This window comes from Diorhabda sublineata, chromosome 7 (assembly GCF_026230105.1).
Source record: "Diorhabda sublineata isolate icDioSubl1.1 chromosome 7, icDioSubl1.1, whole genome shotgun sequence".
Classification (NCBI taxonomy): Eukaryota; Metazoa; Arthropoda; class Insecta; order Coleoptera; family Chrysomelidae; genus Diorhabda; species Diorhabda sublineata.
The window spans coordinates 18,452,430-18,478,152 of NC_079480.1; the positions used below are offsets into that span (position 1 = coordinate 18,452,430).

The following is a 25,723-nucleotide window of genomic DNA, read 5'->3' on the forward strand; positions in this document are numbered from 1 at the left end:
CTTTGTTGTTATTAATAATCTATTTATTTTTATTGATAATAAATTGTTTCATATGGTTTTAAATACGTCCGTTTACATAAGATAGAATTCAACAGAATGCGACGTTGCCAAACTATCTTTCCGTTATAAAATCAATTTGCAATAGTCAGCTGGTGAACGCTCACGTTTCTTTCAATACGTTAACAAGAAATAATTTTGAAAAAAGTTAGACCATACATGGTTATCGTAACTTTTGTGATGCAAATACTATATAATTTTTCTCCTAATAACCTTTATTAATCAAAAAGTTCACTTCATTTATTCTTACTTAAAGAAATGTAAAAAGTATAAAAGAATCCTGACTTCAAAACTGATACTTAATTTTGAGATATGGCAACATTGATTTGAATATGTCAAATCTGACTTTGCCATCATAAAATTTGACATTTTTAATGGTCATCGTACTTGCATACGACTGCTATTTGAGATGTTTACAGATCCTTAAAACATTCATCTCTTTTTCATGACTTTTGTCGTGGATTAAAACAACAGCAGTGTGCCGATCAACTCGCTTGGACTTTTCGTGGCGAAGCACCATCTTGGGCCACCGTATTTTCCAGATTCAATCGTGTTCGCACTCCGCTACAGTATGAATTTCGTGAATGTCATCAAAATCATCTGTTGCACCAGATAACATCGATGCCGTGCTTAACCTGATATTGACAGGAGATTGAGGCATACTAGGGCATTACATACATGAACATAGGCACGTAAAGAAGATTTGTAAGTTAAGATTTGACCCAAAACTTAACAAACGACTGTATGGGTTTTTCAAACGAGCCAAACACAACAAAAGTACTTCAAAGCATATGGTCGCTTATTTTTTCGGAATAACTGGGACTGTCACCACCATTCCATTGAAGAGACGTAGAACGGTTAGTTCTGAATGGTACACCAACATTTGGTTGTCAAGAAGTGTTCGAAAAAGTTAGAAAAAGCAATCACAGAAGATAAATCATTCTTCACCACGACAATACGAGCTCTCACATATCAGTTCAAACAAAAACGATTTTGAACAGTCGAAACATCGACTGAAGAAGCGGTTGATGCGTTCAAATCACATGTTTTGAAGGTATCTCAATCTGAATTGAAAAAATGCGTCGACAATCGGTTCAAAGGGATACAAAAGTCTCGATTAATAATATTTTGAAAAACTATAAAGTTATATCCAATTATAAATATTTAGTTTTATTTGTTTGCTTCAAAACTTAAGTAGCAACCCTCTTATACCAAGGTGAGTTTTATAAAAGCAATAACACAGTTCAGTTTAGAAAAAAAACCGGTTTATTATTTCATAGAATCCGACCCATTGGTTTCTTTGATTAAATTTTTTTACGACAAACTTTTATTAACAATCAGAATATTTACTTACATGCCATGAGTTAATTTGCTCGCGAGTGTTAAATAATCTATAATGTATAAATGAGGTTTACAAATTTTTGTACGTTTCGTGGTCTTAGCAATTACTCTAGTAGTGGGTTTGAATAAGAGGTTTCATGATGTTTGATGATCCAACTTCTTCGACTATAAGCACTCGCAGATCCACGTAAATTGTGTGATTTGATCTATACCGTGGAGCATCTGCTAGATAATTGAGTATTTTCGATTGGGATTTCAAAATTAATGTTAGATTTTGGAGCAAAACCTTACAGATCACTTCTTTATGTCTATATAGGCTTGTAGATAAATGCCAAAGTGGTTATTGGACAACTATATGTGGTATGTTCTCCTATAATTCTTCTTCTTCTCATGCCGTCTTCTCAATGAAGGTTGACGACCAATGTTTTTTAATGCGTCTTTGTCCCTCGAAACATTAAACAATTCTCCGTAGCTGAGATTTGTCGTTCCCTATACTGTGCCCTGCATTATATGCTCTGTAGCAGTAGGTATTTGGCATTGCACGACGTGTCCTATGTAAGATGTTTTTCTGTTCTTAATAATTGTCAACAGCTTTCTTTTGTGACCAATGTATCTCAGTACTTCGTCGTTGGTGATTCTGTTAATCCAGCGTATCTTCAGGATACGTCTATAGATCCACATTCCAAATGCTTCAAGTTTTTGATCATTTGAGCTTTCAAGGTCCAGGTTTCCACTTTCTACAGCAGTACTAACCACACATAACATTCCATGAATTCTATTCTGACGTGGAGGTTTAGATTTCTGTTTGCAAATATTGAGGAAGTACTTGATATTTGAGCGTTTATGACTGAACCAAGATACTTGGATTTTTGCACCCATTCTTTTTGTTTTCCATTCAGTGTGAGAATAGATTATATTATATTTCAAGTTAATTCCTTCGGTTTTTTATGTAGATTAAAATTGTTCAATTTTTCCATTTCCCGACAGCTCTCTTCCATCCATCTTTCTTCGGCCTTTCTTATGCAGTGTCCTACTTGTTTCTTTAATTGTATATACATTTTTTTGTGAGCTGTAGTTCTAAGAGAAACGCTTTTCCTCTATAAGATTAATTATTTCTTGGGCATCCATGGTTTTTTCGCTATTACATCCGCGGCAGTCCGAATCGTAGATTTAATTTTATTCCAGGCAGTGTCGAAATTCGCCGCTGCTGCTTCGGAAAAATCATTTGCAATTGAGTCGTTAAATTTTTCTTGATATTGCTGTTCTTTGAACTTTTCTAAGTCTTACTTTTACATTGGCTGTGAGTAGTTCATGATCGATGTAGGCGTCTGCACTTGGGCATGTCTTAGCGCTGTTGATACAAATTTGGTTCCTCATCATTTTGGATGTTTACAAGATAGCTATCAAGAAGTTTAATTTGAAATATATTCGTTACATCATTAAAGAATACTTTAATAACTTAAATAAAGCATATTTCCATTGTCTAAAACGTTTTCGATTATAAATACATCCCTACATACTTGTAGTTAGTTAGTTATACAACTAAAAAATATAATTTATAAGGCAAAACAACGTTTGCTGGATCAGCTGGTGATTAAATAGATTTTAATAAACTTGATCTACCTATGTATCTAAGTATGTATTAGATCTGTATTCATAATTACTTAATTTCCATTTAATGAATTATTTTCATCGAAAAAAATTAAAGATAAATCATTTATAAGACAATCAATATTTTTTTCTACTTCTTTGATTTGAAGAATTTTAGTAAAATACGGCAACACTGAGATAAGTACAGTTGACTCACATCGTCGATTTCCGTAGACGTTCTTCTCTTCTTACAATTCTCAAATCTCGTGCTTTACTCTATACTTTATCGAAATCTATTGCCCGCAATTCATCCTTTATCATTCTGCAAAAGTTTATATCTATTCATCCTTGTCGTCTAGTCGTCAAGTGGAAGTTTATCTGCTACAGAGAGCACAGTCCCTACAAGCGACCCGCAATTCTCTCTTATAGTTCGAGACTCGGAGACTTGTTTGTACCAGTGTATTCTCAGTTAACTTGAAAAACTCGGTTTGTGAGTAACACTTGTTTGACTTAAGTCGACTCGGACGTAATATTTATTCGAAAATAAACTTCGAGACTTTTAACGTCGATTTTTCTAGGAAGTTATTCGCACATATTTAAGGATTTAGTGAAAAATTGTAATTTCGCGGATTGTGTTGGTTTAAGTGAAATAGATTTGACTTACAATAATATTAAAATATAATATTTTTAGTTAATTGAATGTTGTTATTGGTAACTGTATTGGTGAATAGTGATAAAACGAAATCCAACTGTCTTAACTCTTAACTCTGATGTGAAAAAGTGTAAAAAGTGTTTTTGCAAAACTGGATTTTAATTGGAACAGTAAGTAAGCAAGTATTAAATTTATTACATTTGTATTTAAATGCGAGAGATATATAGAAAGTGGGTCGCCAGTTGATAAAGGTTTTTAACTCTCCGGTTAATGGTAGACGAGAGTAGAAATATATTATCGATAATCGTACAGGGTCTCTCAGATAATATTTACCGTTCCCCGCGGGCTAATATCAGTAAACCAGTAATAAATCATCAATACCCGTTTGTATACATACAGAATGTTGACAGTTATTGTCACAAATGTGCATCTAAATTCAATTATCAAAGTATCTATTCAATTATAGAGTACGGTCCATATATATGGAATAAATTTTATCGTTTTTATGTAGTACGTGTAAAAATCCTGACAATTAAATTGACAATTTACAGTATGAAAATATCATCTCCTGAACTCCCTCTAAAATATAAGCGACCCCTCGAACATTTTAAATTAGGGGGTTCGTATGGCACCTTGTTGGAAAGGGATTTTAGTCCTGTATTTTTAAATTTGATGCAATCATAACTGAGGAAATTAATTTTAAGATGTGAAATTTTGATAATGTCTCTATCACAAAAGTAGAATTAATATAATAATGTCACATAATACAGAATAAACGCAGATTTCCAGTTCATAACAAATTTTTTATGATTAAGCGACGTTTCATTTAAACGAAACGGTTAATAAACAGAACTGTAGATATTGGAGCAGAAAAAATTTAAATTTAGATATCAATTTTTCCCATGTATAATTGCATCAAATTTAAAATGTTATACTTTCGTATGACTCTAGAAAATAGAAAAATCATTCGATTTCGATGATCTTCGTTTTTACGACGGATTTATGAGAGAAAATATGGGAAATATCTCACCTGGAGATTTCATACAGTTTTATGACTTTAAATGTGATCATAAACGGACTTCTCCACATATACTCGTTCATAACTTTTTTAAAAAGCGTCATCTGCAGTTTATAATTATAATAATAAAAAAATTGAAAAATGCTTGTTTATTCAAACATCAAACTTAACAGTCAACCTTAGTAGGATACCATCTTTTTAATAGTGAAAATTTTCAATTTCTGAAAGTTAACTTCTAATATTGTACATTTGATTACAATAAGTTATTTGAAGAATGTTTTTGTTCATATAACTTTAATTATTATTTAATGAAAAAGGTACAAACGATTATATGTGAGAAAAGGTCAATTTTAGGAAAAATTAATTGTAAAAACATAATATATCAATTTTTTGGTATAATTTGTTTTTCAATTTATTCGTTTTTTTGTGTAGAATATGACAAAAAATATAACAATTCCATTTGCTTATTTGGAGAAAAGTTATCAACCAATATAAGTTTCCATTTTTTTAGTCCCATAACTTTTTTCGTATTTTCGTAAATCCGCCGTAAAAACGAAGGTTTTACAAAAAATTCATCGAAATCAGATGATTTTTCGATTTTCTGGAGGGGGATAATATTTTCATACGGTAATTTGTCAATTTAAGAATAAAAATCTACTTGTTTCAGGTTTTTCTCACATATTACATAATAACGCATTGTCGAAATTACATTGGTTTTCTAACATTTTTCTAATTATTGATAGTTTTCCACAAAATAAAAATTGCTTAAATATGATAGAGTATTAGAAAAGATCCTTGTCTACTGTTATTTTATGCTTTATTCAGTGTTAAAATATTTTATTTTCTGTGAATATACGAGGTCTGACTATTAAATAACGAGACCTGTTACGAACAAGGATTTTATTATTATTCTACATTAGAATGCTCCCCTTCAGTAAACTTCCTTCCCCTCACCACACACCTGTCAATACATTTTTTTCATTCATAGAAGCAGTGCTGGAAGTCTCCTTGAAAGCAGATTATATCTTCGGGAACAAAAAGAAACGCACGTGTCATATCTGGTTAGTAAGGCGTGTATTCGAGCACTGGAGTGCGCTTACTGGCCAAATAATGCTTCACAGATAGCGCGTTATGGGGAGGTGCGTTGTCCTGGTGCAAAATCGGACCGTTTTTTACGTACTAGTTCTCGGAGTGTCGCCAAAATTGTAAATCTGGGTGACACTCTGACCCTCTGGAACCCATTCAGTCATCACAATACCCTTAACGTCAGAAGAAACGATCATCATTTCCTTCAATTTTGATTTGCTCTCTCGGCCATCACTAAAGCGTTTACACCACTCAAAAACACGCGCACGAGATAGAGAATTGTCCCCATAGGCCGATCCGAAAAAAAGTTATGTAGTAAAAACCCTTTTTTCGGTTTTCTTTCGTTCACGATATCTCTCGAACGTGTAAACCATTTTTTTTTACCTGATTGGCGGCAATCGACGTGGTTTTTTGATGTTAAGAGCTGAATAGTTTTTGGAATCGATCGATAAATCCGTTTAAAAGTTATTTCAAAAAAACTACATTTGAAAAAAAAAATTGTAGTTTATTTATTGATTTTATTTATGATTTATAGATTTATTGAAATCTACTGGTCCGCATCAGTTCAAATTAAAAATCTATGTTTGATCAAGACGTGTCGAAGGGCTCCAACCTCGATGGAATCGGTCGAGCCAATCAAAAGTTCTAAGAGGGTCACATACACACATACACACACACACACATACATACAGACAGACATACGTACATCATCGCGAAAATATTCAGGGAAGCTTTCAAGGACCTCAAAACGTGAAGATCTGAAGGAAACTCGATCTTCGAAAAACGGGGTGAACCAATAACTTCTCGATTTTTGAAAATTTTCAATTCTCTTACCGCAGCTAATGAAAATTTTCGGTTTTCTTTCTTCAACGATAACTCACAAACAAATCAATTAATTTCGACCCGACTGGCGGCGATCGACGTGGTTTTTTGAAATCAATTAGTAGAGCCATTTAAAAATTATTTCAAAAGGACCATATTAAAAAATCGATTTTGTTGCTTATTTTTTAGGCATTTGAACATTATTCAATGTATAAAAAAATTCCTGCAGCAACAAATTGTGGTTCACCAGTTTACTCAATATTCATTGATATATTAAAATTTTATACTGGCTTTATATGAATTTAGCAGTAATTGCGGTTTTTCGCGAACGACAAAATCGCGGTTTCAGCAACTAAATAGCAATAAAAAAGCTACAACTTTTGCATATTTTTTAAATGATTTTTGCTAATTTGAAGCTGCTATCTTGATAGAGCTCTTTCATATCCTCCTTAATTCGCCGGATATTAAACATAAACTAAATGACACAAAGGGAGATGAGTGACAGACGTTTGCTGACATTAGCAGTGTTGCCTTTTCAGTTAAGAATCAGAAAATTCAGAAAATCCCACACTTTTATATCACAATATGAATTATCGTATTTATTATTCAAAATATAACATATGATTAATTATAAACTCTTTTGAATTCTTCGCGCATTAAGAACCATTAATAGATATTTTTTGTCGCCTTAAAAACTAGTTTCCACTCACTGGGCACCCCTAGTCTGAATTATTCAAAGAAGCTACTTAATGTTGTACAACGATAGTTTCTGTAGAACATGTGTATACATTTTAGTGCCAGCTTAATAACCCGCACTAGTCTCGATTTGGTTGAAGATATGTACACTCGAAGAATGTGGTTTCCTATTTTTGAAAGAGTCTAGAATGACACTCCACGTGAATACATGAATTTCCGTCTAATTAAAAATGTACACGTACATTCAAAAGTTGAAAATGTGAATGAATTTCTCGGTGTCAACTAATTTTTATATGCCATAACAATATAATAACTATTATCCCATATTCAGTTTTTGATATGTTCCATTTCGATAATGAGAAATGATTCTTTGGAATTTGGGCTTTAATGTAGCCACACTCCAATAGATTCATACTTGTTAGAGTCTGCGCTTCTTTCCTGTTGGTGGATCGGAATAAATAATTCAGATGGCCAGAGTCGGCTCATGCCCTATGGTTAATAATCCGTAACTTTTACAATGACAACCTGTACAATCTAAAGATAGCAGAACTGTATTTGAATCGATTTTTTAACAAAAAGGTACTCTTTGTTAACTCGATGAAATTTATGGTTTAGGAGATATGTAGAGTTTTACATCGTTTTACATGCCAAGGAAACCGTTAACCATAAAGAGACATTCTGAAATAATATAATAATATAATAATAATAATAATAAATTGTAATTATTTATTGAAAATACTTGTATTAGAACACAATCAAAGATTTCTTGGGGAACTAATGAATAAATAAATAAACATTTCTACCATATACTATCGAATATCAAATTACTAGCATGAGGAAAAACTTAAAAGTGATTAGTAATTATCATATCATATTTAAAATTTCGGTATGGTAGAATTTACCTTAAGTGACCATACATTTGATGTATTATATATCGGGCAACTAGTCAGAAGCCAAAAGGTTGTATAATGAACGTTTTCCGGCAGAATTATACCCGAATGTAAAACTTTTTTTCAGGTTCATGAAAGCTTACTGGAAACAAGTTTGTCTTCATAAATTAATTAAATTAGTTTCCATTATTTTCTATGGAATAATATTTCAGAAAGTGGCCTACCAAAAAAAAGTTTTAGAGCTTTAGACCAAAATGCATTAGATGCAAATGTCAATTAATTTTCTTGTTTCAAGATAAACAACGAGTTTATAATACATTTGTTGGAAAAATACAGCTTGATGAAGCTGGTTTCACACGAGACGGTTTAATAATTAATTAAATCATTTTCAGTTTCTGCAACTTTAAAGGCGTATAACTCAGAAACAAGGAGTCGTACGAGAATTTTTTTTCATATCACTCCGTTTTTTTGTATCAAGTCGTGGAACACCCTATATGTTTCATTGATACACGTTTTTTCTTAATAAAATATTTCTTCTTTGATTTCTCATTCCTTTTATAATATTTAGAAAATTTTTTTTCCATTCTATAATATGATTTCTTTTTATCGAAATAGACTTTTTAGAATGATTTTTCCAGAGAAAACTTCTTTTAAAAAATTCCATGGTGTACTTCGACTCAGTTCAGGGTAATCCTCATCATCTCGAACCGTGACTAGAACTTTATCTAGTGCCTGGAATTCTTTTCTGATAAGGAACGTACCTACTTCTCTTGGAAGTCTTTCTTTCACATGAAGTTCTATTTAAAATTTTTGGTTTCCCTGTAGCGTTGTTCAAAGTCATCACATTTATTTCAAGTAGGTACTTATAGATCATATGATACAGCTATGAAATTTTTTAATACACAGTGCTTCTAATCACTCCAAACCTTTTTCCAATATTCTATACAGCTCAGGGTAGGAAAGATCAATAAACGTCCTATATATAAAATTATTCAAATTTTTTGACACACTTGTTACTAATTTCAAATAAAATTTGATAAGATCGATATCAATTTAATAATTCTTTATCATTGTCTAGTAGATTTCCAAATTACAATCGCTTAGGTGATGGTATCTAGCTCCATACACTTTTTGCAGCGATTTTCAATAAGTTTGATACCCTTTTTATGATAAAAATCTCCTCAAAATAGCCATCTCTTCATTAAATACCGAACCATTTTTTCACTCCTGGGAACATAAAATAATCCGAGGTGGCTAAATTCGGCGATTGGGGTGCACGCGGTAACAATTCAAACTTTAATTCATTGCAATAAAGGATAGTTATGAAACGAAGCAAAAATTAGGCTTTATTTCTGTGAAACATTGCCAAACACTCGATGGAAACATCTTCAAGACGCTGTTTTTGTTACATTGTGAGCAAACACAGCACCCATCTTATACACAGCTTTCTCATGTTCAAATTTTCAGTTAATATTCGATGTACCACAACTTTTTGAAATGCCTATTACGTCTGATAGCTCGCGCACTTTCAGTCGACGGTCACCTAGTACCGCTTGGTGAATTTTCTTCAAAATATCTGTAGTCGTCAAATAATTTGGTCAGCTTTTATATTAGTTGAGCTAACGCCTTTCAAATAAAAGTATTGTCTCATATAACTATGATAATTTTTTTACAAATTCACTGAAAATTTTCACTATTGATGGCTCTAAAATAAATACTAAACAACGTGTCGTCTTCAAACATATCCTCGTACAGAATAAATACATTCAATTAACTAGAATGACTAGTTTCGTAACAGTTGAGGCGATATTGAAATCACGCTTCAACAACAAACCATAAAATGGACAAAAATACCGATTTCTTTGAAAGGAGACAGTAAAAGGTGAACTATTGTTCACTTTATTGAAGATATTTTCAACAGGTAAACTTTTGAAATATAGTTGTATAACTGTTATCCTTTTCTGAAAACCGAGTTAACCTTTCGGCGGGCACGCTGTTTACTAAGTGCTACAAGTATTTTGTTTCGGTTTTCAAAATAGAAAAGAAAGCAGAAAAAAAACAGGAGTGGTTTAATCATAAACAATCGTGAAAGTGAAAATATTGACATATTGACGATTAAGTTATGTGTTAATATTTTTATGTTGTTCAAATAAAACTTGTTTTCGATACTTAATAACAATTATCATCCATAAGTATCATCTAATAGTTTATATATACAAGAAATTACCATTCTATACATTCATTGTTTTAATTAAAATATTAACTTAACAAAGTAGAAATAAAACTACAATAAAACGAGCACTAGGAGCTAATTTTTGGGTATAATTTAGTTAATCCATTGTGAAAAATACAGGTAAGAGTAAATCATCTATTTTAGCAAAATTAAATGTAAAAATAAACATTCACATGAAGGTTTTAAATAAAATAAACTTGTGTTGTACTCAGTACAAAAGAGTCGTAAAAGAGGGCGAGCTCGCTGGAAGGTTAAGTTAATAACCTCACTTCATGTGATATAATAATAATAATAATAATAATAATAATTATAATAATAATAATAATAATAATAAGTTGTCAATATTGAACTGATTCGTTAACTCTTTTTGATGCTGAAGAAAGGAAGACAGCATTCGATGAAGAAAACAGTCTTGTTTCATCACCAATATGCGCTTGCTCATGAATCTATTATTGTTGCGCAAAATTTTTTCTTCTGCCACATCCCCAAGAAACTGGTAACTTAATGGCCCAAATGTGTAAATGTATTACGTTGAAAAAAAATTTTTCCAATTATCTTTTTTATTGAAAATTCGAACGTTACTTCAACTAAATTTTTTATAATAAATCTAAAAACATTTAATATTTCCGAAAGAAGATAAGTGTAGGACATGTCGCAAGTACACAGAAACGGCATGGAGTACATTGAAAAATAAGAGAAAAATGCGCTGAAAAACACTATGAAAATTCAGTTTACACTAAATGAATATTAAGACATAACAGAAGAAAACCTAGACGATGAAAATTGAGAAATTTTAGAATTCTGGTGGAATTTCGAAAAGAGCGCTGAAAAAATGCCGAAGGTATAGTATACCTGTCGATAATCTTAAACGGCTTGTTGAAGATAAAATAACTCCCTTCGAGATCAGATATTATCATGCTGAGAAAACCCAGACCGAAAGTTTGCTATCTATCCTGAGCAAAATTGCAGGAATCTGAACGTAGGCATTACCAACAGAACAATTCCAAAAGAGCGCTTAAAAAATGCCAAAGGTATAGCATACCTGTCGAAAGTCATAAACGGCTTGTTGAAGTCGAAATAATTTCCTTCGAGATCAGATATCATCATGTTGGGAAAACTCACCTATCCGGAAAATTACTGACCGATAAGTTTGCTATCTACCCTGAGCAAAATTGCAGGATTCTGAACGAACAAACAATAGTTCTAAAGACATTACCAGTAGAACAATTCGGCTTTAGAAGAAACCACAGCACCGAACAGCAAAGAGGAAGAGGAAGAATCCTCATGAGCAATTTCCTCTACATAAGCAAAGCCTACTACCGAGTGTGGCATGGGGGCTTGTTTTACAAGACGAAATAGGCAGAGTTCACGAAACCTCTCATAAAACTCCCAAACACCTATCTCAAGGAAAGGAGCGGTATTTTATCGCCGATTTCGTAAAATATATACACGAGGGACATACCAAAATCACAGAACTCCATATGCTATATGTGGACGATACTGAAATAGTAAAGTGCGTGAAAGTGAAAAATTGTCCAAAACACCTCAAACGGGATAGACGAATAGTGTAAAACATGTAAAATAGAAGCGAGAAGAGCAAAGCCATCTCCACGAACCACGGCCAGATCACAAAAATTAACGACGAAGAAATACAGTGGACAAACAAAGCCAAACAACCAGGCGTGACATAAGACGAAAGCCTCACTTCCAGCGAACACGTTAAAGCGAAGAATTATACGGAAACAGGACAGCAACAAATATTGAACATAACGGACGCCAGGGTAGAAAAGCTACTTTAGAGCTGGTAATTCACCTTAACAAGGAATTAAATCTCATCAAGTATTACAAGCAAAACAGAAAATACGGGACATCGAGAAGACAATTGGATCTATAATCTATAAGTTGAGGTTAGTAACCAATAATAAGAAGAGAAGACCTCCAGGAATCTTCCATAGAACCTAGAAGACGCAAAATACGGTGAGGCCCTGTGGGATGTCTAACGCGCGCGTGTGTTTGTGTGTGGTATAGGATATTATACATGAATTATGTCTAGAATTTTCCTAAAAATAAAAAAATAAATAGTATACAATGTATTGGTTACTATATAATATTTTTTTCAAAAGATGTGCATTTAAAAATACAAATTGACGTGTCCAAACATTTTTACCAACACGCCCTCTTTTATTTATTAACGAATTAATTCCACTTGACTGTTAAAACTTTGATAAATTATATCAATTAGATCAGATCACATATATAATTCATGTCAACACCATGATTCACTATTTAATTTTTTCTGTTCCTAAAAGAGGCTCGAAAAAATTATAGTATATATCCTTTGTGTGCAAAATAATCTGCGCAATTATTTATAAATATTATGTCACCAAATAAGGTCTAACCTTGGAATTTAATCTATTCGTAGTAATTGGTATCATTTTCCAAACAAAACCGACTAAATAAGGTGTCTAATTCATATATTCAACCATTCCCAGTTCATTCAACTTCAAACGATAATGATTCATTCCGAGAATTTGAACGGGTTCAATTTATTTTTAAGCCGTCAACTATCAGTAATCCAAGGAATCTGCGCCAAACAATGAATTCAATATACGTTAGATGTTTCACGTCTTCATCTTTGTGTAAATTGAATATACCTCCAAGCTCACATAAATTCACACATCACAGATCTAAATGAGTTATGTTCGCAGCTATGTGATGCCAAACTTGAATTTATACTGATTTATTCCTTATCTTATTTGCTGTTTAAATCCAGTCTTACATAAGTTTTATTGCCATATAACATAAATATATCAACATGGAATTGATATTTTCATGTTTGATTAAAAGACGAATTCCACTAGATTTTTTTTGTCTTCTTTGTATAGTAAAATTGCTGTGTAGTAAATTGTAGTACAACTTTAAAAATAGATCAATAACTTCACTTTGTATTCAATGGGGTGTAGTTAAATTCCGTTAATATTGTTCTAGTCTTTACTACCCTAATCAAATTCTGGTCCCCAATTTTTCGATAAATCTGATTCTTTATGTTTTGTACCTCTATTTCGATTAGAATAAAGATCAACATAAACTATTTTTAGTCATGAAACAAGATTTGTGTGTTTAAATAACGTTCCAAGTTTTTTAAAAAATTTTATCATTAATTTATACACATTTGATTATTATCGAACCAATCGTCGTAGGTCATCTCTACCTGAAGCTGTAAGTTTTTCCTTATAACATTCAGCTAAGACTTGCAACCTCAAAAAGTATTGACTAATGTTTAATAAACTTAATTTTCAAACGTGAATGCAACAGTTGCAACTTATGTCTAGATTATTTCCGTTATTTGAGCACAAAGCAAACACAAGTGTTCTATTTTTTATTAATTGTCTGAAAGCTTAGTTGCATATGGACTAAAATATATTTAGTTCAGCCTTATAGATCTGAAATGTATAACTTATCACTTAATAAGTCGTGTGACTAACTAAGAAAAACACATTGTTTTCCAAAAATCGATTTTGTGTAATCTCCTTCAAAAGCAATACAATCACTTCATTTTGTATTTTAGAAGGGTTTCTCTTTAGTCTTAAAATAGGCTCCAGTTTTAGCAAGTGCTTCTTCATTTGAGCTGAATTTCTTACCAGCGAGCATGTTTTTAGATCAGCGAATAGCCAGTAGTCACTTTAGCTCAGATCTAGACTATACGGTAGATGGGGAAGCAATTCGAAGTGTAATTCGTTCAATTTAACTATCGTTGTCATCGAATTGTGAGTCGGTGCATTGTCTTGGTGCAACAGTGGTTTTTTCTTCGACATATAAGACCGTTTTTCCTTGATTTTTGCAATCAAGCGATCCAACAATTCTATGTAGTATTGCTTTTGATTGTCTCTCCCATTTGGAGATGGTCGAAGAACAGTATTCCAAATACTGAAGCCATAACCTCCCTAGCTGACTGTTGCGCCTTTGGACGTGTTTCACCGGCTGCAATCCACTCAGATGATGATCATTTTTATTCTGGAGTGAGGTAATGAATCCATTTGTCATCCATTGTCACATATCGACTTAAAACATCTGATTAATTACGTACTAACATGGGTCTGAATTCCAGCATGTTGTTGTTTTTGACTGTGATTAAACGTGGCACACACTTTGAAAAAAGCCTTCTCTTGGTAAAATGTTCATGCATAATTTTGATCACACTACCTTCTGATATCTTCACGGCCTTAGTTATCTGACGCAATTCCACTTTACCATTAGATATAACCAATTTGTGAACTTTATAATGTTTTCTGGAGTAACCACATCAATTGGACGACCAGAAAGTTAACTATCATCGGTGTCTGTACGACCACGTTTAAATTCAGCAAACCAATAAAGAAAGGTTCTTTTCGACGGATAATACTTTTGAAGCCATTTCTGAGCTTTTACAGTATTTTTTTTCATCAAGAAGTAATATTAAATCAACACACGGAAATTTTTTGAAAATAACAAAAGTAGCATCACTTAAATGACTGTCTCTTTTTTTTCACTAATCGAAATGTAATGAAATTTGACACATAGTCTTTTGAAAGCTGGTACTCCATAAACGTCATATGGATTTGACAATGGCAGCGCCATCTGTGTGTCAGTCGCAAGACTTATTGAGTGTTGTAATATATTTAGTTCTGTTTGCACGACAAAACAAAAAAATAATACAAAAAAAAGTGCTTACTACATGAAGAATGTGCTTACCAGCTCTAATTCCTTTAGTTAATGGCATCTCAAAATATATCTCTTATAGCTTGATATACAATTCAAATTCGTAATTTTATTCTTTCATACTCAGTTAAGAAACAAACCTCGTATATGTAATTAAAGCTAATATGTGTTAAAAATGTCTATTGTTAGCTGTATATTAAAATGAATAAGTATTTGTGCTTACTCAGTTTTTTGATTCGTTATTTGCAATTATAAGAAATATTTTCTTTTGTTGAATAGTGTAATCAAGCAACACATTAAGAATTAATGAAGTATTTATTCTATGAGGGGAATTGATTACTCGTTACATAACATATATTAACCTGTGTATTTATTACGGAATGAGGAAAAAAAAATATTTTATGAGTTTACAGTTCTATTATTTACACTGTTTTATGTCAGTCACGATTTTGCAATAGTCAAACAGTGACTTATATAATTATTTATACGTATATTTATGAATTCATTTCTTATTTTTCATAAATTTCTCATATAGATGGTAAGTAGTGAATACATCTAAGAGAAAAACATGAACTTCATTACTTCTTCACTATTATTAATCATTAGATTACCATATAAATAAAATTCCATCTTTAAAAGAGATAGGACGTGATTTAATATATATACTATAAAAGTTATGCAAGTGTTTCAATAAGCAATAAAAGTAGATTAATTACATAAATTCTTAGAAGCAAGAGTTATCAAAGGCAATTAACTTCAGTTATACATCTATAAATAAACCAAAACAAAGTATTGAATGGATTTTAACTTTGTATAAAAGTAAATAATCATATAAACCATTATCGATAATTAACGGAATGAACCTTTTGTTTTGTTAACAACCAATGTTGTCTTAAAAGTTAAGTGTTTAATATATTCAAGGTCAAAGTCACACAAATCAAATTTAGAAAAAATATCCCTTTTTATTTTTTGATGCACAGGGGATGATATGGAACGCTTAAAACCGAGATTGTGGGCTTGAAAAGTTTATGGGCCTGCAATCATTGGGGAAAACTGCCCAGAGGTAAAACAGTTTTTACAAAATAACACTGAAACTTTCGGCCACATAAAAAATTCGATTCTCTACAAATTTGCTCTCTTGACTTATTTTCGTGAAATAGCAAATAACAAAGTTATTAACAAAAACGATAAAAATTGAGAAACAGCGTTTTTCGAGTTGCTGTAACTTTTAAATCATCCACTTTTCGGAAAAATCGGAAATTTTTTCGCGTTTCAAGACGAACACATTTCATCCATAATTTTCTCAATAACGTTTATTTTACAGCGAATTAAAGGTAAAAGTACCATTCAGTACGTAATATATTAAGAAAAAAAGCATTGAAAATCGTTTTTTTTGTAGTATGGGACGCTTAAAACCTAGATTGTGGGCTTAGAAAGTTTGTGGCCCTGCAATCTTCAGAGAAAATCCGCCCAGAGATAAAACAATTTCGTAAAATAACATTTAGACTTTCGGCCGCATAAAAAATTCGATACTCTACAAATTTTTTCTCTTGACTTTTTTTCGTAATATAGAAAATAACAGTTATTAACGAAAAACGAGGAAGATTGAAAACAGCGTATTTCGAGTTTCTGTAACTTTTTATTCATCCATTTTTCGGAAAATCTGTTAGAGGAAATTTTTTTGCGGGCCTACAATCCTTGGGGATTTGCAGAGGTAAAACAGTTTTCGTAAAATAACATTTAAACTTTCGGCCGCATAAAAAATTCTCTACAAATTAAAATCTTAAAAATCAAAGTTTCTAAGATTAATACGATTTATAATTTATTTATATAACTTAACTTTTGATTTTCCCGAAATTGATCCACATTTTATAAAAATAGCCTTAATAGTAATAGTGTTGACATTAAAAAAAGTAATATCACTAACATGAAAAAATACTATTTGAACTATCAATTTTATTTTAAACCACAGACCGTGTATGTATTTCCAATGAACTGCAAACCGTTGTTTGAGCAGCTGTCTAATTAACTTTCATATTTATATAAAAAACCGGATCGAACTGTTTATACATTAAACAATACGTGTATCCGTTGTTTTATTTGTAACTAAATATGTATTTTTTTATTTTTTTGCAAAAGCAAGAACCATAAAATTACTATCATGATGAGAATTTAACGAAATACATACCGCATTGTTTGTATATATATATACGTTGTATAAATAGATCTTATGTTATCGTAAATAAGTTTCAAGGAAAAAATATCAAACGAGACATCTACAAATAAAACTGATGATATAATCCATTGTGGATACGAGGGTTACGCTATACATTTTGACAACTACCAGTCTTTTTAGGATGTTATTTATGTTCAATGCACTTTTTTAAACCTAAGTTACCACAACTTAAAATACTCTGATCGTTTGAAATTGATGAATTGCTTCATCTATTTCATGTCGTGAAACGTAGATTTTGTAAATGTTTCTTTAAGTTGAAGAATAACAAGAAATCCCGTATAGCCAAATCAGGGGAATATGGTGAATGTTCAAGGTCTGTTACATTTTTGAAGTGAAACTTTTTATGGGTCAATATGAGAGTTTTAGCATGAGAGTTACCTCGTAGACCTAACAAATCCTTGATTGCGTGTATCGAGCTCACAGTGGTTCGAGCGCACATTTCCAGGTATAAAGTCTGTATCTTGAATCACTTTATTTAGCTTGAAATGTTTATTACCGTAAATAAAAGAAGAAAAATTATCAACTAGTTAACAATAATGTAACAAACAGTTAAACTTTCTCGTCAAGTCAAAGTCTCCTAACTTAACCTAACCTAACCCAATCTAACCTAATCTAACCATCCGTAACTCAAAATGCTTTTTGTGGAAATTTCAAAATACGCAGGTTTTTAATTATTTTCAACCAAATACCAAAAATGCAATCAATCTTAAAAAGGTCCCTACAGGTTTTTGCAAAAAATCAATATATAAAATTTTATCGTCAATATAATGCAAATTATTGCAAATTTTACGCTTTTCTCAATTTATCGGTTATTACTTGGCTCCTACATGAGTAGAAAAATTTAAAGTAGCTCATTTTGAACGTTAAAGTTTAAGCTTTAAAATGAGATGCGGTAAACCTTTTAAATATTATCTGTTAAAAAGAACCGTAATTAATTTATAAGAATTTTAAGAGTATAAAAATTGTAAAAAACGAGATACACATTATAGTAGCTTAAAACGCTAACCAATACAACATTGTGACCACTTCCAATTATGTTTTCAACCCTAAGTTATGAAATTATGCAGATTTTAAACTGCGCGATCAGTGGATAAAATACGCACCCGCGATTGCTTCTTTATAGTCACTTAATTAAAGTTAATTTATTAATATTAAAATGAGCAAAGTCGGGGAAGCCTGAAAAATTTCTTCAATCATTTGCTCATGGTAATATATATACGAGGGCCGTTTTTTTTTCAATTCGTTCCACAGAATCTACGTGGGGCGTTTTTTTTTTCGACTTTCGATCGCTCCGTGCAGACGCTACGCGGGCAGAAGAAAGCGGGCATACCAACAGCGTAGAAAGATCTGAGTCTTTTGCAAAGACATATTTGAGATTAAGCACTTAGCTGAGGATCCTACATTCATCAAACGCATCATTATTGGTGCCGAGAAGTGGGTTTATGAATACGACGTCGAAAAACCAATATTGGCACATAGTCTTCTAAAAATGAACCAAGCCCGGAAAAAACACGAAAAGCAAAGTGATGCTCATCGTTTTCTTCGATTACAGTAATGCGGTTGATTATGAATTCGTTCCACAGAATCTACGTGGGGCGTTTTTTTTTTTCGACTTTCGATCGCCCAGAGAAGACGCTACGCGGGCAGAAGTAAGCGGGCATGCCTTGTAGGCGAATGCGATACTCTCACACTACATACACCATTATTGCCATACAAGTGTCAGTCGGCGTTGTGCTACAGCCACGTAAACATGTCCACCATTATTGATGCATCCACCAAGTGTGATTCGTTTTCTACAAGCTGAACGCGATTATGTGTCGTAGTGTATATGAGGAGAACTTCATGAGTGATGGTGTTGGGCGTTTAAAGTTTAAAGACGGCCGTAATGATGTGCATGATGAAGGGGACGAAGTATGGAAGTCAGGCTTTTCAGATGACCTGGATCAACGAGAGAATGATTAAAGAAAACCGCAGATTAATAATTTCTGCTTTGTCTACGGAGTTTCAGGTTATGTTTTGTACTCTACTTGAATGACAGATATGACGAATGTCTCAATCTTTTCGGTGATTATTTCGAAAAGTGTACCAATCTCTTGGTTATAAAATTATTGTTTTATATGAACTTATCGATTATTTATAGTCTATCGGAGATTGAAAAAAAACCGCCATCGTACATTATGCAAACGTGGTTGGAAAGTTCAAGATTTTCCAGTTAATCATCATACTTTTATATGATAAAATTGTATTTGAATGTTACAAACATCAAAAAATCGCCTTTCCTATAATTTCCAGTTCATTCTGTATATTTTCTAAAGGTTATAATACTCCTCAATATCTGGTTGTGCTTGACGTTAATAGGTCTAGTGATTTCGTCGATGTCATCAATTAATCACGGTCGTAATGGCATCGTGAGAAGAAATATATTATTACAAATACAACACTGTAAACGAGCGATTGGTGTAAAAAAGAACAATAGAATTGTTACTTACGAGTTATTGATTCTTAAGCAGTTTATTGCTTGTAATTAGAATTCTCGAAACGTTTTAATTTAAAAGTTTATGTAATTGACTATTATCAAAGTTAATTTCGCGTTAAACGGTTTCAATTTTTACTTCTACCCACTTCAAGTAATATAAATAATATATTTAATAATAACAACTAGAAACATTTACAATTTAGTTTAAATCTATTTATAAAATAATCACTTTCTTTCCTTGATTATTAATAATTATTCATATTACATATTAGCATATTTAGTAATTAAATTCCATTGCAGATAATATTAAATTGGAATTTGATACCTATTGAGACGGGCAATCAGCAACTCAATAATTTTGTCATGGCAATTCATATATTAGAGTACAAATGATTATACATCCACTGTTAACTTGGTCCTCTGAAGAAGGTTTTAGTTTGTCGCATGCTAGTGACATCACTTTTCGTTTCCCTAGACACCGGAGTGTTGAAGGTCATTGACAAGCTTGTCATCGATAGCTGCTAAAACAGCTCTATATAGTCTTATACCACGCTGGAGGTACATACATTTTTGCTTGAAAGATTGTGGCTGAAGGGCCGAACATCAAATTCTCCTCCGTTCTCAGCCCGTTGTTTCAATCCATCTTCCAATTGTGTCTTGGACCCATCTATATTAAGAAATTGGAAGATTTAATCAGTATGGGAAATAACTGATAATGAAGGTTAGAACCTCTTCCAGATCCTTGTCCTTTAGTATACCCGCATGGTCATACTGCAATTATGCAATATATTCATTATCTCTTCAGTTCGTTGTTGATGTGACTTGTCATGAGGCCACAGTAAAGTTCTGGTCCACAATATCGAGTCGTTACTCTCTTTTTAGCAAGATTGCTTGCAGATGGTTGAGCTATTTATTGCCGAGATAACAGTTGACGCGAAGGTACGAAGTTTTAACGGAGAAATATCTGACTTTGTCAAATTTCATGATGTTTTGATTAGTCAGAAAAAAGTGACAGGCACTTAAGTGAAGTTACTTTTGTTATTTTCAAAACAATTTCTTGTGTTAATTTATCATTGATTCTTGAAAAAAAATACTGCAGAAGTTCAGAAATGGCTTCAAAAGTGTTACAGTACAGACACCGATGATGGTGTCACTTCGGCAAGACAAGAGTTAACTTGTTAGCTACACACTCTTGTGCTCTTGGTCTAAACGTCTTAATACGTGTGTGTTTTTTCGCTGCCTCCGGTAAACCCTTTCCAACCTTATGTGGCAAAAAGATCTAATCGGATCTAGTCCTTCGCCTTCTTTAAAGCTGTCCCCGATGAATAACTCGGCACTTGCTTATGAAATGCTATGAGTTACCGTGTCGATGGGTTGACTAGGAAAACCTAGGATCTTGGAAGAAATTCTTTTTTTTTACTTTTTGGTTTCTTGTATTTTCTTAGTTTCTGGCTCTTTTGTTTTTTTTTGCGTTTGATTGTGTGTTTTATGTTTTTTTCTTGTATTTTTCTCTCATTTCTCCGTATAGTTCCTCGATTCTTGTTGTTGAAAGTTAATGTTCATTAATGCTTTCAAAATGTTTCGTTAGTATTAAAATAAAACATCTGAGATCTATGTTTAAGTTGCCTCAAGCGCGCTATTAAATTTATTATTTGGAAAGAACTTTCTTCTATTTTATAAAATGTATTCATTATGTTGAAAACTATAATTTTTTAAAATGTAGTGGAAGGTAATTATTTCAATAGAAAAGTAGTATGTCAATGATTTTTTTCGAAAACATTAAGGTCAAATAAAAAAATAAACAATGTTCGTTTGTAGAGAAAACTAGATGCCATATCAATTAATCGATTATCTGTTCATTAGTCTCGCTAAAAATCGAGAACAGCTGGACCGATTTGGCTTTTTTTGGTTTTGAATTATTTGTAAAAATTCAGAAAAGGTTTAAAAGTGAATAAATATGAAAATGCTCGGAATTTAATGTTTTGTCACAAATTAAATTTCTGCATATAATCTTAACATTTGACACCCAACTATATGTAGATTGATAAATTTTAAGTTTTGTTACAAATTAAATTTCTAAAAGCAACTATAATATATGACATTTGACAACCAACTCTATGCAGACTACTGAATAATATATATTATATAATATAAAGTTTTGTCACGAGTTAAATTACTGAACGATACCTCAGACGAAGAGTGCATCCTTCTATGTATGAGAGTGCAGTTTATCACTTCGCGCGCGAGAACTTTATTCACTTGATGATCCTTTGTGATAGTGACACTTTACTGCTGACATGAGAGTATTTTTGCAACAAGATGAAACTCCAAATGTGTTTGCGAAGCAGTTGTTAGACATTGGAAATGATAGTCGCAGAGGACACCTGGAACAGATTTATCACACATCGCAGACTCAAAAGAGAGGTTCATTCAGCGTGTTTTCCCTGATAAAGCGCTACAGTTCAATAACCGTAATTGGCTGGGCAACGAGCAATTCCGGATAGTTGTTTTCCTTCAAATCAATCGAAACCGTTATGAACCTAGATTTGCAGGTAAAAGTAGGATCAGTTATCATTATGCTGCGTAACTCTTGCTCTACACACTCCATATTGCTAACATGAAGACGTTGTGCTCTACCGCCACGTAAACATGCTTAATATTGTTTCTCTCGACAAGTTTAAATTGCGAAACTTTCCGTTCGGGGAGACCAACTCAAAACTAATGAAGAGAGAAATGTTGACTTCTGTAATAGTGTTAATCCATGTCATCGTTGTCAATACACTACCTCTAACAATTTTCAATGGAGCATTCTCGTTCATACGTCGATCAACATTGCAAGACTTCTCTCAGAATGTCAACAAATCTGGGATTCACCTCGAGGGTAAATTGTAGAAGCAAATGGGATGGAAACACCGTGTTGGATGGATGGAAATGCCATTAAAATGGTACGGTCTACGTATCGTTAGGAGTAGCTGTTCGACACCTGGTATGTCGGACTCGAAAGGCTTTCCCATACCGACTAAAAACCTCCTCTATCTCTGGCCCATGTTTCCCCTGCGGAACCGCCATAAGGCACAACCACTCAGAGAGAGATCTAGCAATTATCATTATCGCTATTTCAATACTCCTCTTTTTTTCTCTTCAGCACGGAGCTCTTTCGGCTGTCCACTTTAATTAACTTCTGCACCGGTTGGACACTCCGGGGAATCTTCATGTTCCCACCTGTAAACGTATTCCCTAAAACATCCATGTCCGGAGATCATTTGGATAAGGAATTAACCTCTCTATGGATCCGGTTAAGCCAAATATCTAACCGCGGGATAAGTTGGTGGTAAGATGATCTTCCCTTGGTTGAGGTGTCCCATAAGATTTATCATCGATCAAAGCTATTTCTCATCTCGTTTCTCCTGAGCTCTGTCGGGGTCAGTGTGGTCAATATTCTCTGCCAATAGAGGGATCTTCTTCCTTCCACACTCTAATGGACAGCATTCCTGATATAACGCATAATGTGTCCTCCAATACTGCGGAATACGCTGTCAATTCTTAGAGTGTTCAATCGATAAACCGATGCTACTTTTCGTCACATGCCACATGTGATCACCGACAACAAAGCTCTCCTTCTCTATTTTGGACCTCTTACGTTCAGCATATGCATGTGTGTGTAAATCAATTTGGAGAGCAGCTTATAACTCTGAGCTCCAATGTCATAATAGTAATGACTGTTTGGGAATGTCCGTCAAACCACCCTCTGAAAGGTTGATTTCCATTTCGAGAATTTCACATCTGATGTTACGTCTAAATATTTACGCAACGTAAATCAATTTTCTATTCAAAATGATCTATTTCTATTGATAAGATAGTGAATTACCCATTAAATCATTCGCTGTATCGGTTCAAGGACGACAAAATCAATTATGAGGAACAGATTAAAACAAATTAGGAGATAAGATGACGCGAGTTGTTTAAATAACCTAAATGAAAAGTGAATGTCGATCGTTTAAATTAATTTTATTTTTATAGATACTCATTTTTCCGGGTAGGCACCGATTTGGTAAACCAATTGGTGGTTTTTTACCAGTCAAAAGTTTCGTGTATTGAGTTCAACAAATTGTAGAACTTCATATCAGTTTAAATGTTCTTCACCAAAATTTTAATCTATCTAACTCATTTTGGCCAAAAATGGACATGAGGTGTTTCTCAAATGACTGATTAAATTGAAGAATTTCTGTGACTTAATTCAAATTTCTAATATCGTTCATTTCTTGGATTAGAAACTTGTAGAACAAACTTCTTTCTTCCATGATTAAAATCATCTTTAAAATATGCGTTTAAGAGTTTACTGTGAATGCTGTTCTTTATGGTTTTTGACATTTTTTTGATAAACCAATAAAGACTTATGAAGAGTTTTAGAATTGAATTATCCATGATATGAAAAAAAAATTTCGTAATCAACTAACAGATAAAAATCTGTGAAATTTTTAGGTTATATCAACCCAAATAACCCAGAATAGCTCTATCGCCTTCTACCAATACTTATAGGGGGTCATCCCATGTGATGGGCCCACAAAATCGATTTTTTTGCTTAAATTGCTTTCTTAACATGTCTAGGATACAGTAGTGAATTGATTTTTGAAAATTCGAAGTCGTTTTAAAGATACAGCAGGTAGAAGAAAGAGCTGTTCGGAGCGCTGAGTTAGCAGTTGGGGTCGGGGCCTATTATGTACCGTCGACTTTATATCTGGCCCCCCTTTTATACATATATACATTTATACAAGTTTAGACAAGTTTCTACAGGCTTATACAGAAATTTCAAGAGGAACGGGTACTCTATGGACCAGGCATCGCCGTATGAGGGTAAGTTGAGATTTTCATAGTTTTAAATGGACTTGAAACTTTAAACGCGTTTTTCTCAAAACTGTGTTTTTCAAACCTTCCTGACCGAATGACTTGAAATTTTTAGGACACACTTAACTTATATAAAAGCATGAAATGAACTATTATCAATCGAAAATTTCCAAAATTACGATTTTTTTCATGGCAAAAAACGCAAAATTGGCAAATTTTATTGCAAATGTCTACCAAAAGTCCAATTTTTTGAATCTTCATTTGATAATAGTCCATTTCGTGCATTTAGGTTTACAGGTTAAAACGCCGTTTTTTTTTGTTTCAGATAAGCCAATTAGCCGGAATCGTGGAGGAAGTGCGAGCTCATTTTTTCGAGGCGGGGATGTTCAGAACGTTGTAACTCAAGTCCCACACATTATTTTTAGCTTAAAATTTAAATTTATACTGTCGAAATATATGTTAAGAAATGATAATAAACTTAAAGCTCTATCTATTTACTGGTCGTAGAAAAAATGATCCTAACAAATCCCTAAAAAGCAGGCTGTCACATGGGATGACCCCTTTAATAGTATCATATGGTGTAGCAAATTTGGTATTTTTAAGTTAAAGGGTACCAAAGAAATCTTAGGGCGTTCAACTCCTTAGAGATGCAACTTCGTATAGAGGTAACTTACCCCCTTCCTTATACACCTCTGCTCTGTATAAGTTTTTTTGCGGAACACCCTGTATAGTATAGTATTATCTAATCACTTGATGTTCATTTATTGATTCCTTTTTTTTGCTATAAGACGTAAAGTAACAATCCTTGCCATTTGTCAACTTTACGACTGTAGAAAAAAAAATATTATTCAAAAAATGTAATTAAATGTTGATTGGTCGTACTTTTACTTTTATTGTATCATTTCGTATTGAAATTACAAGTATCATTTCCTCTGCGTGTTGAAAATTCGTCTGGCATTTGAAAAGTCGAATTAAAAGTATTTCTTTCTTTTAATTTGGTGTTGTTTGTAAACTACTAAAATTACCGCTCGTCTATGTGCGAGTTAATGACATTCTATAAACTAGTACCATTATATTATGGCC

At 32.7% G+C, this 25,723-nt stretch overlaps 1 protein-coding gene and 1 long non-coding RNA gene across 5 annotated transcripts in view; both read left to right on the top strand.

Moving 5' to 3' along the window:
- Positions 1–25,723, top strand: part of LOC130446659 (protein TANC2) — a 146,006-nt gene that overhangs the window by 49,264 nt on the left and 71,019 nt on the right. For 2 of the 4 annotated variants that reach the window (XM_056783033.1, XM_056783034.1), the window contains exon 1: positions 3,320–3,810. The exons of the other annotated variants lie outside the window; for them this stretch is intronic. The gene's annotated coding sequence lies outside the window, so the exon portion shown is untranslated. Of the gene's footprint in view, positions 1–3,319; positions 3,811–25,723 lie in introns of those variants that run through there. 4 annotated transcript variants of the gene reach the window in all.
- On the top strand, positions 24,278–25,131 carry LOC130446660 (uncharacterized). Its single transcript, XR_008910174.1, has 2 exons — positions 24,278–24,649; positions 24,966–25,131. It is a non-coding gene; the product is annotated as an uncharacterized LOC130446660 (long non-coding RNA).